The sequence below is a fragment of the Vigna umbellata genome, chromosome 4, assembly GCF_029865625.1.
Source record: "Vigna umbellata cultivar VRB3 chromosome 4, Vumbellata_1.0, whole genome shotgun sequence".
NCBI classification, from domain to species: Eukaryota; Viridiplantae; Streptophyta; class Magnoliopsida; order Fabales; family Fabaceae; genus Vigna; species Vigna umbellata.
This window is the reverse complement of record NC_142168.1, coordinates 71,183,353-71,194,897: the sequence shown is the minus strand read 5'-3', so window position 1 is coordinate 71,194,897 and position 11,545 is coordinate 71,183,353. Positions and strand designations below refer to the sequence as shown.

Below are 11,545 nucleotides of genomic sequence, written 5' to 3'. Positions count from 1 at the left end.
CTAAAAATAAAATTACTAGGATGGCAGCTAGAATCAACCACAATGACTAGGAAAATTCTAATAAACTAAAATAATAAAGAAAATACATAATTAATGTTAATTTAAAATTCATAGAGTACCATGACTAGGAAACTATCAACCCAATAAATATTGAAAATTCTAATGTTTTAAATCCTTCATAAACCAACAACAACTTGTATAAATTTTAAAAGAGGACAATAAGTGACATAAAAATTGATGAAACTTCTCTAACATTTTGAGAAAATACAAGTGCCCGTGTAGAAAATGAGAATAATGCCTTATGTAGTGGAACAATGTTAGCTAAAAACTAGAAAGCAAAAGAAACTTGAATAGAAGTAAAGATAGACCAAATGTTACATTTATAAATCAAACAAGAAATATCATTACAGGGCTCATTCCTGTATCTCTTCAATAGAAATAACAAAATGATTAACGGATTGTAGAACCGTTGTTTACAAAACCCATTGTCAACAACATAGACAATTCCCTGCATGATTAAAAAAATAAGAATAAGGAGGAGGATTCATCTCTAACCCGTAGAGATAATCAAACTTATTGTGAATGGGATATTACCTCTAATGTGAGTGATGTTTCTGCTATATTAGTAGAAATTTCTGCTTTCCTCCTTCCACGAGGAGATGGAGAAAACACTAACTCCTAAGAGAATGTAAAACAAATATTAACACATTAACATTAAAATAAATATACAATAAAACACACTTATGTATTTCTAACCTGATCAATTATGCACTCTTATTTCACATTATTAAGTATTCAATTTTTTTACATAGTATCGTATCTCTACTCCATAAATAAAAGTACCTTGTTGTGTATAGAGATCCCACAATTACCAACAATATTCTCTATATGGTATCAGATTTTTTGTGCTATTTCCTTTCCTTTTATCTTTACTTTACGTAACACATATTCAATTCAACAAAGTCACAAGCATAGTGTGTTGCACAGTACACGTTCACATAATATTACTCATACACATGTTCAGAAACGTCAACTATATAAATCAGAGAAAGTGTCTGAAACTCTGTAATGTTACTAATAAAATTAATAATTTAGTATTAATTTAGTTAGTTTAAATAAAATATCTAATAATCCTAATGTTACTAACATACTATATATTATTATCTTATAACTTACTTGAATGCTACGACCTCCACAAACTCTAATTATCTCAGAGAATGATAAACATGAGGTAGGTGGAACCAACTAAGAAGGACCAGACACGAGAAAAAGAAAAGTACCTGGCCAACTGCAGAGAGTATCCTTCTCAACTTATGCTCCTGAAAAATATTGCAAGATTCCACATGAATACTCATACAACAATACCATGCCATATATAAACAAAAGCTAGATAACTAACCAGTTGCTATGTGAACTAAAAACTGCTTTGTGGGATCCAACCCTATCCATAGCGGCCAGGTTTCTTAGTTTTGTCTTTCCCACTAGAAGCTACTGACTCTGAAAGTCTACTCACAAGAGTAGAGCAGAGCATAGCAGTAACATCCGTAACAAGATAACCACTGACAACCTGCAGAAAATCAACACATCCATGAAGAACAATATTATTTAGATCACAGAGTTCACAGGCCAGGGAGGGAGGGATATTCCACCAAAATGTCTTTAGTAGTTAGGTGATGAGAAATAACCCGAATTGCACCTGCTGTACCAACATCCTCAGGAGTGTATACACTGTTTATTTTTCTCGACTCATGATTCATATCATAATTACACATAACAAAATGACCAAGTAAACTAATTAAGCCAGAAAAAGACACCAAAGGAAAGAGAGTTATAGGGAATCCTTACCACCATTGACCCTATAGAAATCATCTTCACAATCTGAGTCTAACCAGAGCTTGGAATCAAAAAAACTCTACCTGTTCAGGAAAATAATGGTTTGTGAATGGAAAACATTGATATGATACACTCATCATTTAGGCATCATAGAATTGCACCAGATTCTTGTAATAAAATTCAAAGGTTTGTATCCTCCTTGAATGATACGCTCAAAAGCTTTGTCTTTTGCGACCTCTACCTAGGTAATTACAAAAATCATTATTCCTCAAAGGTGAAGCATAGCTCGGAGTGAAGGCATTCAAAAGCACTGGTTAAGACTATAAATAACTAATAACAGTAAAGGTCATAGCTTAAGCTCATGAGAACCCAGCGATCATACAATGTTAATAATTCATATTCGATATCCAGTGGAATAAAACATAGTCATATACCATACATACCACGACCAGCCCCAATACTAAATATCTAAAACTTCAAACAAATATTTTCTTAATAGAAAATTTATATTACATTCACGTGTATTACACAACATTGATCTTCCTTCTCTTGATTGGCAGTAAGTGAGAAAATTATATAGGAATTACATAGCACATCATTTAAAATCCAAAACATCCTGCATACCAGTGGTGTTTGTCTATATTATAAATATGTAGACCATTAATTCATCGTTAAAACATACAATAGAGCATTTGATTATAGATTACTATGAAGAAGCCAACACTCCTACAAAAGGAAAGAATTAACATCAATCAGCAATGCTAGTACCAATATTTTCCTTTCTCCTTTCCTATCAAAATTAATGGTTATGAATTCCTTATCCAAGGGAACATTTCTTCTTCTTCTTACAAGATAAAGAAAATGCATCATTAACATACAAGACAAATTAACAACACCAAAAGAAGAAACAAAGAAAATAAAAATAACCAACTTGATATTCGATGATAATTCGAGCAAACAGAGAAAGAATTTGAATAAGCGCATACCCTAGCAGGAGCAGCGCAGAGAACGGGCTTGGAGCATTCCAATTTGAAAAATATGCGTGCATCCTCAGTCTGTTGGACAAAACCCTTCTCCTTCGCGGCCACAAAAAAGTGATCGCCGGTCACATTGAACTTGACCAGAGTAGCTTCCTTGTCGAGGTTGACGACGGCCGCTGACAAGGTTGACGATGGTGAGGCAGTTGTCAGGGAAACAGTGAGGGCGTGCTCACCGAAACGGGTGCAAGGCAAGGTCGTTGATAGCGGCATTGCAGTGGACGGAGAGCGTGGTAAGATGGACGAAGCCGTCTACGTCAAAAATGGTGAGGGAGCGGCGTCGGCGGAGATGCGGTTTCGGGGAAGGGGAGATTGGGAGGGGCGTAGAAGAAGAGGGCGGTGACGGAGGCAAAGTTTTGGTGGAGGGAATCGAGGGAGGATGGAGCGGAGAGGTCGTAGAGGTGGATGGTGTCGTCGTCGCCGCCGGAAGCAACGACGGAGCCTGAGACGGTGATAGTTTTGATAGACGAGAGATGGGAAGGGTAGGAGAAAAGAGGGGTTAGGGATTGAGATTGGGGCTTTAGGGTGAGACCCAGATGAATTTCTCGTACGAACCTGCAACCAAACTCATTCTTTTCCTCCACACACTCGTCGCTCTTCTTCCTAAAACCCTAGGGTTTTCTAACCATTAATGGTGTCAGGGAGTGAGGGAGTAAAAACTAATGGGAGTGATACGCAAATGGAATCACGAGAAGAAGAAGGGAAAATGAGAACAAAAGAGAAATGAGAAACTTCGAGGACAAATGAAAACGAAGGTGATTGCTTCGTGCAGGGAAAATAAGAACGAAAATCAGAAAAAACGAAGAGGAAATGAGCACTAGCCTTTGAGCCACAAGAAGCCTATCTATTGTGTGCAAATAAACACCACTTCATTAAAAAAAACGCATAATAGATAGCGTTGTTTTAAACAACCGTTATCTTTTTTTTTTATTTCAAATTATACAGTAAAAAAGTAATATAAATTATTTATAGATAGCGCTGTTCTAAGAAAACGCTATCTATTGTCATGTATATAGACAGCGCTTTTTCAAATAAGCGCTATCTATTGTTCCGCACACTTATAGATAGCGCTTATTTAAAAAAGCGCTATCTATTTGGCGCTATCTATGTCCAATTCTGTAGTAGTGTGGCCTCTGCTGAATATACATAAGTGCTTCATCTAAAAAAAGATTCCCAAATCTCTGATTCTTTGCTAGTAACCTCCTTGTTGACTAACCGTGACAAATGATCAGCAATCAAGTTCTCACTCCCTTTCTTATCACGAATCTCCACATTAAATTCTTGCAAAAGTAGTACCCATCGAATCAGACGTGGCTTAGAATTTGGCTTTGTCAACAAGTATTTGATAGCTGCATGATCTGTATAGATAATCACCTTAGACCCAATAAGATAAGGTCTAAATTTCTCTAGAGCATACACGATAGCTAGAAATTCTTTCTTTGTGGTAGCATAATTCAACTGAGCATCATTCAGAACTTTGCTGGCATAATAAATTGGATGAAAAATCCGCTCTGTTTGCTGGCCAAGAACAACTCCTATTGCATATCACTTGCATCACACATTAGCTCAAAATTTTTGTTCCAATCAGGAGCTACAATTACTGGAGGTGACACTAATTTGCTCTTCAATATGTCGAAAGATTTCAAACATTCTTCATTCATCACAAAAGACGCATCCTTCATAAGAAGATTACTCAATGGTTTAGCAATTTTTGAGAAATCTTTAATGAATCTTCTATAAAATCCAGCATGACCTAGAAAACTCTTGATCCCCCTTACATTTGTTGGTGGAGGCAATTTCTCAATGATTTCTACTTTGGCTTTATCTACCTCAATCCCTTTAGCAGAAATTTTATGTCCCCGCACAATTCCTTCCTTTACCATAAAATGACATTTCTCCTAATTAAGAACAAGATTTGTCTGAACACATCTTTAAGAACAATATCCAAATTCGCCAAACACCTTTGGAAAGAATTTCCAAAGACTGAAAAATCATCCATGAAGACTTCAATACACTTTTCTAAAAGATCTTCAAAAATCACCTGCATACACATTTGAAAGGTAGTTGGAGCATTACACAATCCAAATGGCATCTTTCTATAGGCAAAGATACCAAAAAGACAAGTAAAGGTTGTCTTCTCTTGGTCTTTTGGATCTACCACAATTTGATTGTATCCAGAATATCCATCTAGGCAGCAATAGAAAGCTTGACCTGCTAATCTTTCTAACATCTGGTCCATGAAAGGAAGAGGAAAATGATCCTTCCTAGTGGCTTTATTTAGCTTTCTGTATTCAATGCACATTCGCCATCCATTAACTGTCCGAGTGGGAATAAGTTCATTCTTATCATTGTGAATTACTGTCATTTCGTCTTTCTTTGGAACCACCTAAACTGGACTTACCCATTCGCTGTCAGAGATTGGATAAATAATACCCGCTTCTAAAAGTTTCAACACTTTTTTTTTGACCACCTCCTTCATTACAGGGTTTAACCTTCTCTGTGGTTGAGCACTCGGTCTATAATCCTCTTCCATAAAGATCTTATGCATACAATAAGTTGGGCTAATACCTTTAAGATCTGATATTGACCACCCAATAGCTCCTTTATTAGCTTTCAGAATTTCTATCAACTGTTCTTCTTCTTGTAGAGACAAAGAATTACTGATGATAACTGGCTTTTTCTCATCTTCTTCTAGAAAAACATACTTCAGATGTGCTGGGAGTCTTTTTAATTCTAGTTTCTTTACTTTGACTTCTTCTTCCTTATCAATTATTTCAAACTTTGTATCCTCCTTTGGATTTTTTTCAATGTTTCCAAGTCCATCAGACATTCTGCAATTAATTTCTCTTCTCCTTCATCTAAATCTTCACGAGCATCAATAAGAGTTTTCTCTAATGGAGAAACATACCGCACCATCCTTTCTTGTATCCCACAGATTTCATCAAGTTCGTCAAATTGGAAACATGCTTTATCATAATTTGGATATGTCATGAATTTAAATACATCAAAGGTGACTTCTTCATCATGGACTCTCAATTTCAGCTTGCCATTTTCCACATCAATTAAAACTCTAGCAGTCTTCATAAAAGGTCTCCCCAAAATGAGAGGTACATCACTGTTTCCTTCCATCTCCATTACAATAAAATCTACTGGGAATACAAACTTGTCAACCTTCACTAACACGTCTTCCACCACTCCACATGGATATTTAAGAGACCCATCTGCCAGTTGAAGAGCCATTCTGGTAGGTTTGATTTCCAAACCCTCAATTGTTTTACACATGGATAGCGGCATTAAATTAATGCTAGCTCCTAAATCAATTAATGCTCTTCCAACTTCCAAGTCTCCTATGGTACATGGAATAGTGAAGCTTCCTGGATCTTTAAACTTAGGAGGTAATTTCTGTATGATTGCACTGCAGTTACCCTGTACCTTGATAGTTTCCTTCTCAATGTGTTTGTTTTTCTTTGTAAGCAGTTCCTTAAAAAATTTTGCATATGATGGCATCTGTTGCAATGCTTCAGAGAATGGTATAGTGATCTCCAGCTTTTAAAACAACTCCATGAATCTTTCCAACTGTTTTTCTTTCTCCTTCCTTGAATAACTCTTTGGATAAGGAAGTGGTTTTTCAAACTGATGAGTTTCCTCCAGCCAGTGTAATTGATTGAATGCAGTGGAACATGGAATCCTGAGATGGCAGCGTAGATGCAGAGTGAAAAGGCAGTGGCGTAAGTGATGGTTGTAGAGCTGTTTGGAAGGTGGAGAGCTAGCTCAGACGACTTTTGGGCAGAGTTTTAGGTGTTGGAAAATGCATCAGCAGCTGAAAATTCAATATTCTCAAAAGTATCTTTACAAGGGTGGCAACCATGAATTTATAGGTGATTCATGGAGCTGCAACGAGTAATAAAGGTAATGACCCATGTGTAAAATGTGAAAGACTTATGAAAAATGTGATAAAACTAAAGCAACACGTGATCTGGTGGTGTTGAGGGACGGTGGTGTGCTTAACAAAGCGTGGTGGTGCAGCTAGCAACTTGGACATTCATATGGACAGATTTGCCCCTTCTCTTGGTATCTCCCAAATTCCACTTAAAATGAAGGAAGAGAACTTGCCCTGTTATATCCATATCTTCAAGCTCTTCTTGGATTCTTCTAGCCATACTTCTAGTAATGGGTCCCTGCCTTAAGTCATCATCTCCTTCCCCTTGAAGAGGATTTGTCCTCAAATCTGTTGGTTTGTCTTTGTGAGGACTTATTTGTGTAGGATCCATCAAAGTTCCTCCCGGGTCAAATATGAGTCTGCCATAATCATCAAACATAGCTTGAATTAGATTTATTTGACCCAATAAGATACATAAAAAATATGTTTAGAAGAAGGTTTCCTAGTTTTGAAAATTTCAATTTCGATACAATAAAGAAACCTTACTTCTTTTGAAATTTTATTTTTGTCTTGAGTTAGTTGTAACCACAAAGGTAACAATAACTCAAGTGAATTGCCACATTTTTCAAGTTGTAACATTGTTAAAGATGGAGTGGTCAATTCTTGGAAAGAAAGTAGAATTTTGAAAACTTAAGGATAGATGAAAGAAAATGAAAGGATAGAAAACCTCCCCTTAAGAGTCTTGGTTCTATGAGGAGTGTGGACAGAGGTTCTATTCTCCCTTCTTTTCTTCTTTTCTCTTCTCTTTGCTCTTGCTCTCTTTGTTTTTGTTCTCTTTTCTCTTCTTCTTTTCTTTCCTCTTGCTCTCTTTTTCTTCTCTCTATTTCTTCTTTTTCTTGCTCCCTGTTGAGCTTCATTTGTGTTTGATCTTTGGCCACCTGGGTAGGTGACAGAGGATGAGGCATAAATTTCTTATCATTTTTGTGAACAGTTATGGTATTGGTGAGACCATGGTGTGTAGTGTCATTATCAAATTGCCATGGTCTTCCCAATAGTACATGGCAAACTTCCATAGGAACTACATCACAAATAACATCATCTTTGAAGTTTCCTATGGAAATTGCCAATTTAACTTGATTCTTGACTGTTATATCCCTATCTTGATTTAGCCAATAAAGTTTGTAAGGTTTTGGATGGGTATCACAGTAAGATTCAGTTTTTCAACCAGCCTTGTGCTACAACAGTTACAGCAGGATCCACTATCAATAATGAGAGAACAATATTTTTTTGCAATTTGACATCTTGTGTGAAAGATGTTCTCTCTTTGAGATAAGTGTTCTGGACTTGGTTGACTATTAAGCACCCTTCTCACCATGAGAAGTGGACCCTTACAAGGATATACTTTCTCTTCATTACCTCTTTCTTGCTCATTCTCACTTTCACTAGGGGTTTCACTTTCACTGCTATATATGTCACTACCTCTTAAAATGATTGTTCTTTTGGTAGGACATTGAGCAACTATGTGACCCCTACCCAAACATTTAAAACACTTGATCTCACTAGTGCGAGGGTGTGAAGAGGATTCCTGTTTGGGTTTTTCAGCTATATTGGCTAGAGGTTTGAGGGGTTCTTTTTCTTTTACAATCTTCTGTTCAAAGGGGGATTGAAATCTTTTAACAGAAGCTTTTTGCAAATTTTGTTGTTCTACCTTTATACACATTTGAACAAGATCATTCAAATCTCTATAAGGTAGTAGTTCAACCCTATCCCTGATATCAAGATTCAACCCACTCAAAAATCTGGCCAAGGTAGTTTTCCTCGCCCTCTGTTATTCCTGCCGTCATCATGTATAGCTCCATCTTTTGTCTGTATTCTTCAACAGACATAGACTGTTGTTGCAATCTTTGGAGCTTATCCATGAGTTCTCTTTTGTAGTAGGAGGGTATGTGCCTTTCCGAAGGGCATTGTAAGCTCATTCCAATATTTTATTGGAGGAAGTCGTTGTCTTAGTCTCTCTTGGACTGTAGCAGTCCACTAGTGTCAATACCCAATTTTGTCCGGATAGTTAAAAAATATCTAGAGTTAAGAAGGGGTAATAAGATAAAATAAACGGGCAAAGATAAATTTAATACAAAGTCTCAAAAAATGATTTTTGTTCCGTTTTCCTCTTATTATTGTTATCCTTTGTTTTTACTTTGTTTCGTTTTTATTTATTTCCTCTCCTGTTTATATTTTATTTTATTTTATTTTTACTTTTACTTCATTTTATTTGGTTTTATTTTTATTTTGTTTATTTTATCTGATTTCTTTGATTTACCTTTATTTTATTTTATTCCATTTTGCTTTATGTTATTTCATTTTTTTTTCTTTTTTTCTTTTTCTTTTAAGTTTACTTTTATTTATTTATTTATTTTTTCTTTTTTTTCGTTAAGTTTACTTTTATTTATTTATTTATTTTTTTTTTATTTTTTTTTATTATTTAAGGAAAGATTACCTTTTTCTATATAAAAAAAAAGAGAAAATGAGAGAAAAGGAAAAGAAAAGGAAAAGTAAATTTCAGGTCAACTCTGTTACCCCTCCTGAGGCCACAGTGAATGCTTAGAATGTGACTATAGGGTGGCAGCGTGATGAAGTCACTGGTTTTTCTTGCTAAAAATTCCTAGCGACAGCGGTAAACATATGGAAAAGGAAAAAAATTTTGAACGAGCTTTGGCCACCTGCAAAATAAAAACATGAAAACATGAAAAGAAAAGAAAAAGGGAGAAGGGAAATCTGGCGCCAGAGGAGATCTCAGGGTACAACAGAAAGCAGGGGTTTTGGTTTTGAAAGGGGGGAGATAATCACACTAGGGAGGATCACTCATCACCATCAGACGAGAGAACAAGAGACCAAAGAGAAAAGAGAAGAACCAAAAGAGAAGAACGGAAGGTGAACTAGCTGCCCGGTCAACTTTGCTTTCCGGCATTGAGGAGAGGCAAGGGAATTGGAACCCAAAAGAAAGGCACCTTGAAGCTGCGAAGGTAAGTCTTCATGTACCTAAGCTCTTTGGTCATGCTCCACGTATCTATGCTTCCCTTAGATATACTTTCCTCATGCGTGCTGAGTGATGAATGATTGATGCTGGATCAATGTATATATTTGCGTTTGCTTCCTTTCCTCTGTTAACCAAAACTGCACCCAAAATGCAGTTTCAGTGCTTTCATCTATTTAACTAACGATAGAAGATTGGCATACACTTCCTTAACATCAACACTGCATATCCCTTTAGCACCCATTAACACACAGGAAACACGTAAATGAAAAGTAAACAGCAGCAGCAAATATAGTTCTCGTACCATCTCCTACCTCTATCAAACAAAATGGATAAACCAAATCTCAGATCCTATATCTAACACACTCAAACAAGGGCGACAAATTGACATTTCAAACTACATCTTTAGTTCAACATCCTCGAGTTCATTGACTTCAATACCAAGCACCAAAAATTTTGTCATCCCTGCAACACAACCTATCTGATAAACCCACCCCGAATCAACTACGGCAACCAAAAATTAACTCAGATAATAAGTCCCCTTGCCTCTGTTCATCTCGGGCCACCAACAAAAGTTGAACCCAAGCAATAGTTTTTTTTTCTTTTTCGGTTGGATGCACCAGTGGCGTTCGGCTTCGTCGGTGGCGGCATGGGAACAGCGCGGAGGACAAGAGTTTCTCTCTCTCACGTGTTGAGAAAGGGAAAGGGAGATGTGGGAACCCGACGCCGTGGCTGACGGTGGCTCCGGTGACGGACGGTGGTGATTGGGAGTGCTTGCGACGTTTCAGCCGCGACTCGCAGTGAGCGGTTGCGCGACCGGCGATGACCCTGGCAGTAGAGAGTGGCGGAGGCCGATCCCTCCCTGGATTATCGGTGTCGAAGAGAGCAGACGAGAAAGAGAAGCAGTGGTGCGGTGGCTGGAGTTGACGAAGCAATGTCGCGGAAGAGGCGCGGTGGCCGGTTTGGCGGAGGGCTTTTCGCGGTAGGCAGAAGGCGAGGGTGTCGGCCTCGAGCGCGAAGAAGAGAGGGCAACGGCGCCGCGGTCGGCAGTGGTTCCGGTGGCGCCTGAGGTCGCCGTCGATGCTGAGACCAGTAGAGGCCGTCCCCCCTTTGCGGTGGCCGTGTGGGCAGAGACAAGGACCTGGTCGTTGAACGGTGGGGGTAAACTCTTTTGGGTTTTTCTTGTTTAGAGAGAAAGAAGAACTGGGATTCACTTGAATGAAATGGTAAATGTGAAGGATTGGAGAACCCCTAAGGGTTTCCTGAGCTGAGGGGCGAAAAGGCCTGGGCCTTCTAACTTTCTCTTAAAAATATTCGTATGTATATAGTAAAAAAAAAAGCATTTCTCTACCTCGCGCACCCACCGTTTCTCACCGCACACCCCTATCCATTCCCTTGGTCTGGGCCAGGCCCATTCTGTTCCTAAAAAAATAAAAAAAAATGAATTTCTCCCCTGCGCTCCCTTATTCTCATTTTCGCACCACTCTCCGCTTGGGCTTTGGCCCAGTTCGATTTTTTTTTAAAGCACCCCTGTTCCTTACTTAGCATCTCTACACCTCTTTTCTTTTTATTTTATTTACTTTTATTTCATTTTATTTTATCCTTTTACTTTCTACTTTATTATTTATTTATTCATCCTTTTATTTTATTTTTTTTATTTTATTTTTGTTTTTTTCCTTTTTATTTTTTTATTTTTTTATTTTTTATTTTCGTTTTTATTTTTATTTTTATGTTTATTTTTATTTTTATTTTTATTTTTTTATT

General features: G+C 37.3%; 1 pseudogene across 1 annotated transcript; it reads right to left on the bottom strand.

Moving 5' to 3' along the window:
- Positions 1 to 363: 363 nt before the first annotated feature.
- On the bottom strand, positions 364 to 3,992 carry LOC148201130 (uncharacterized; annotated as a pseudogene). The gene is made up of 7 exons (XR_015785731.1): positions 2,820 to 3,992; positions 1,995 to 2,074; positions 1,846 to 1,916; positions 1,400 to 1,567; positions 1,281 to 1,319; positions 595 to 678; positions 364 to 508 (listed from the first exon to the last, which is right to left on the bottom strand). The product of XR_015785731.1 is annotated as an uncharacterized LOC148201130 (transcript).
- Positions 3,993 to 11,545: the final 7,553 nt, after the last annotated feature.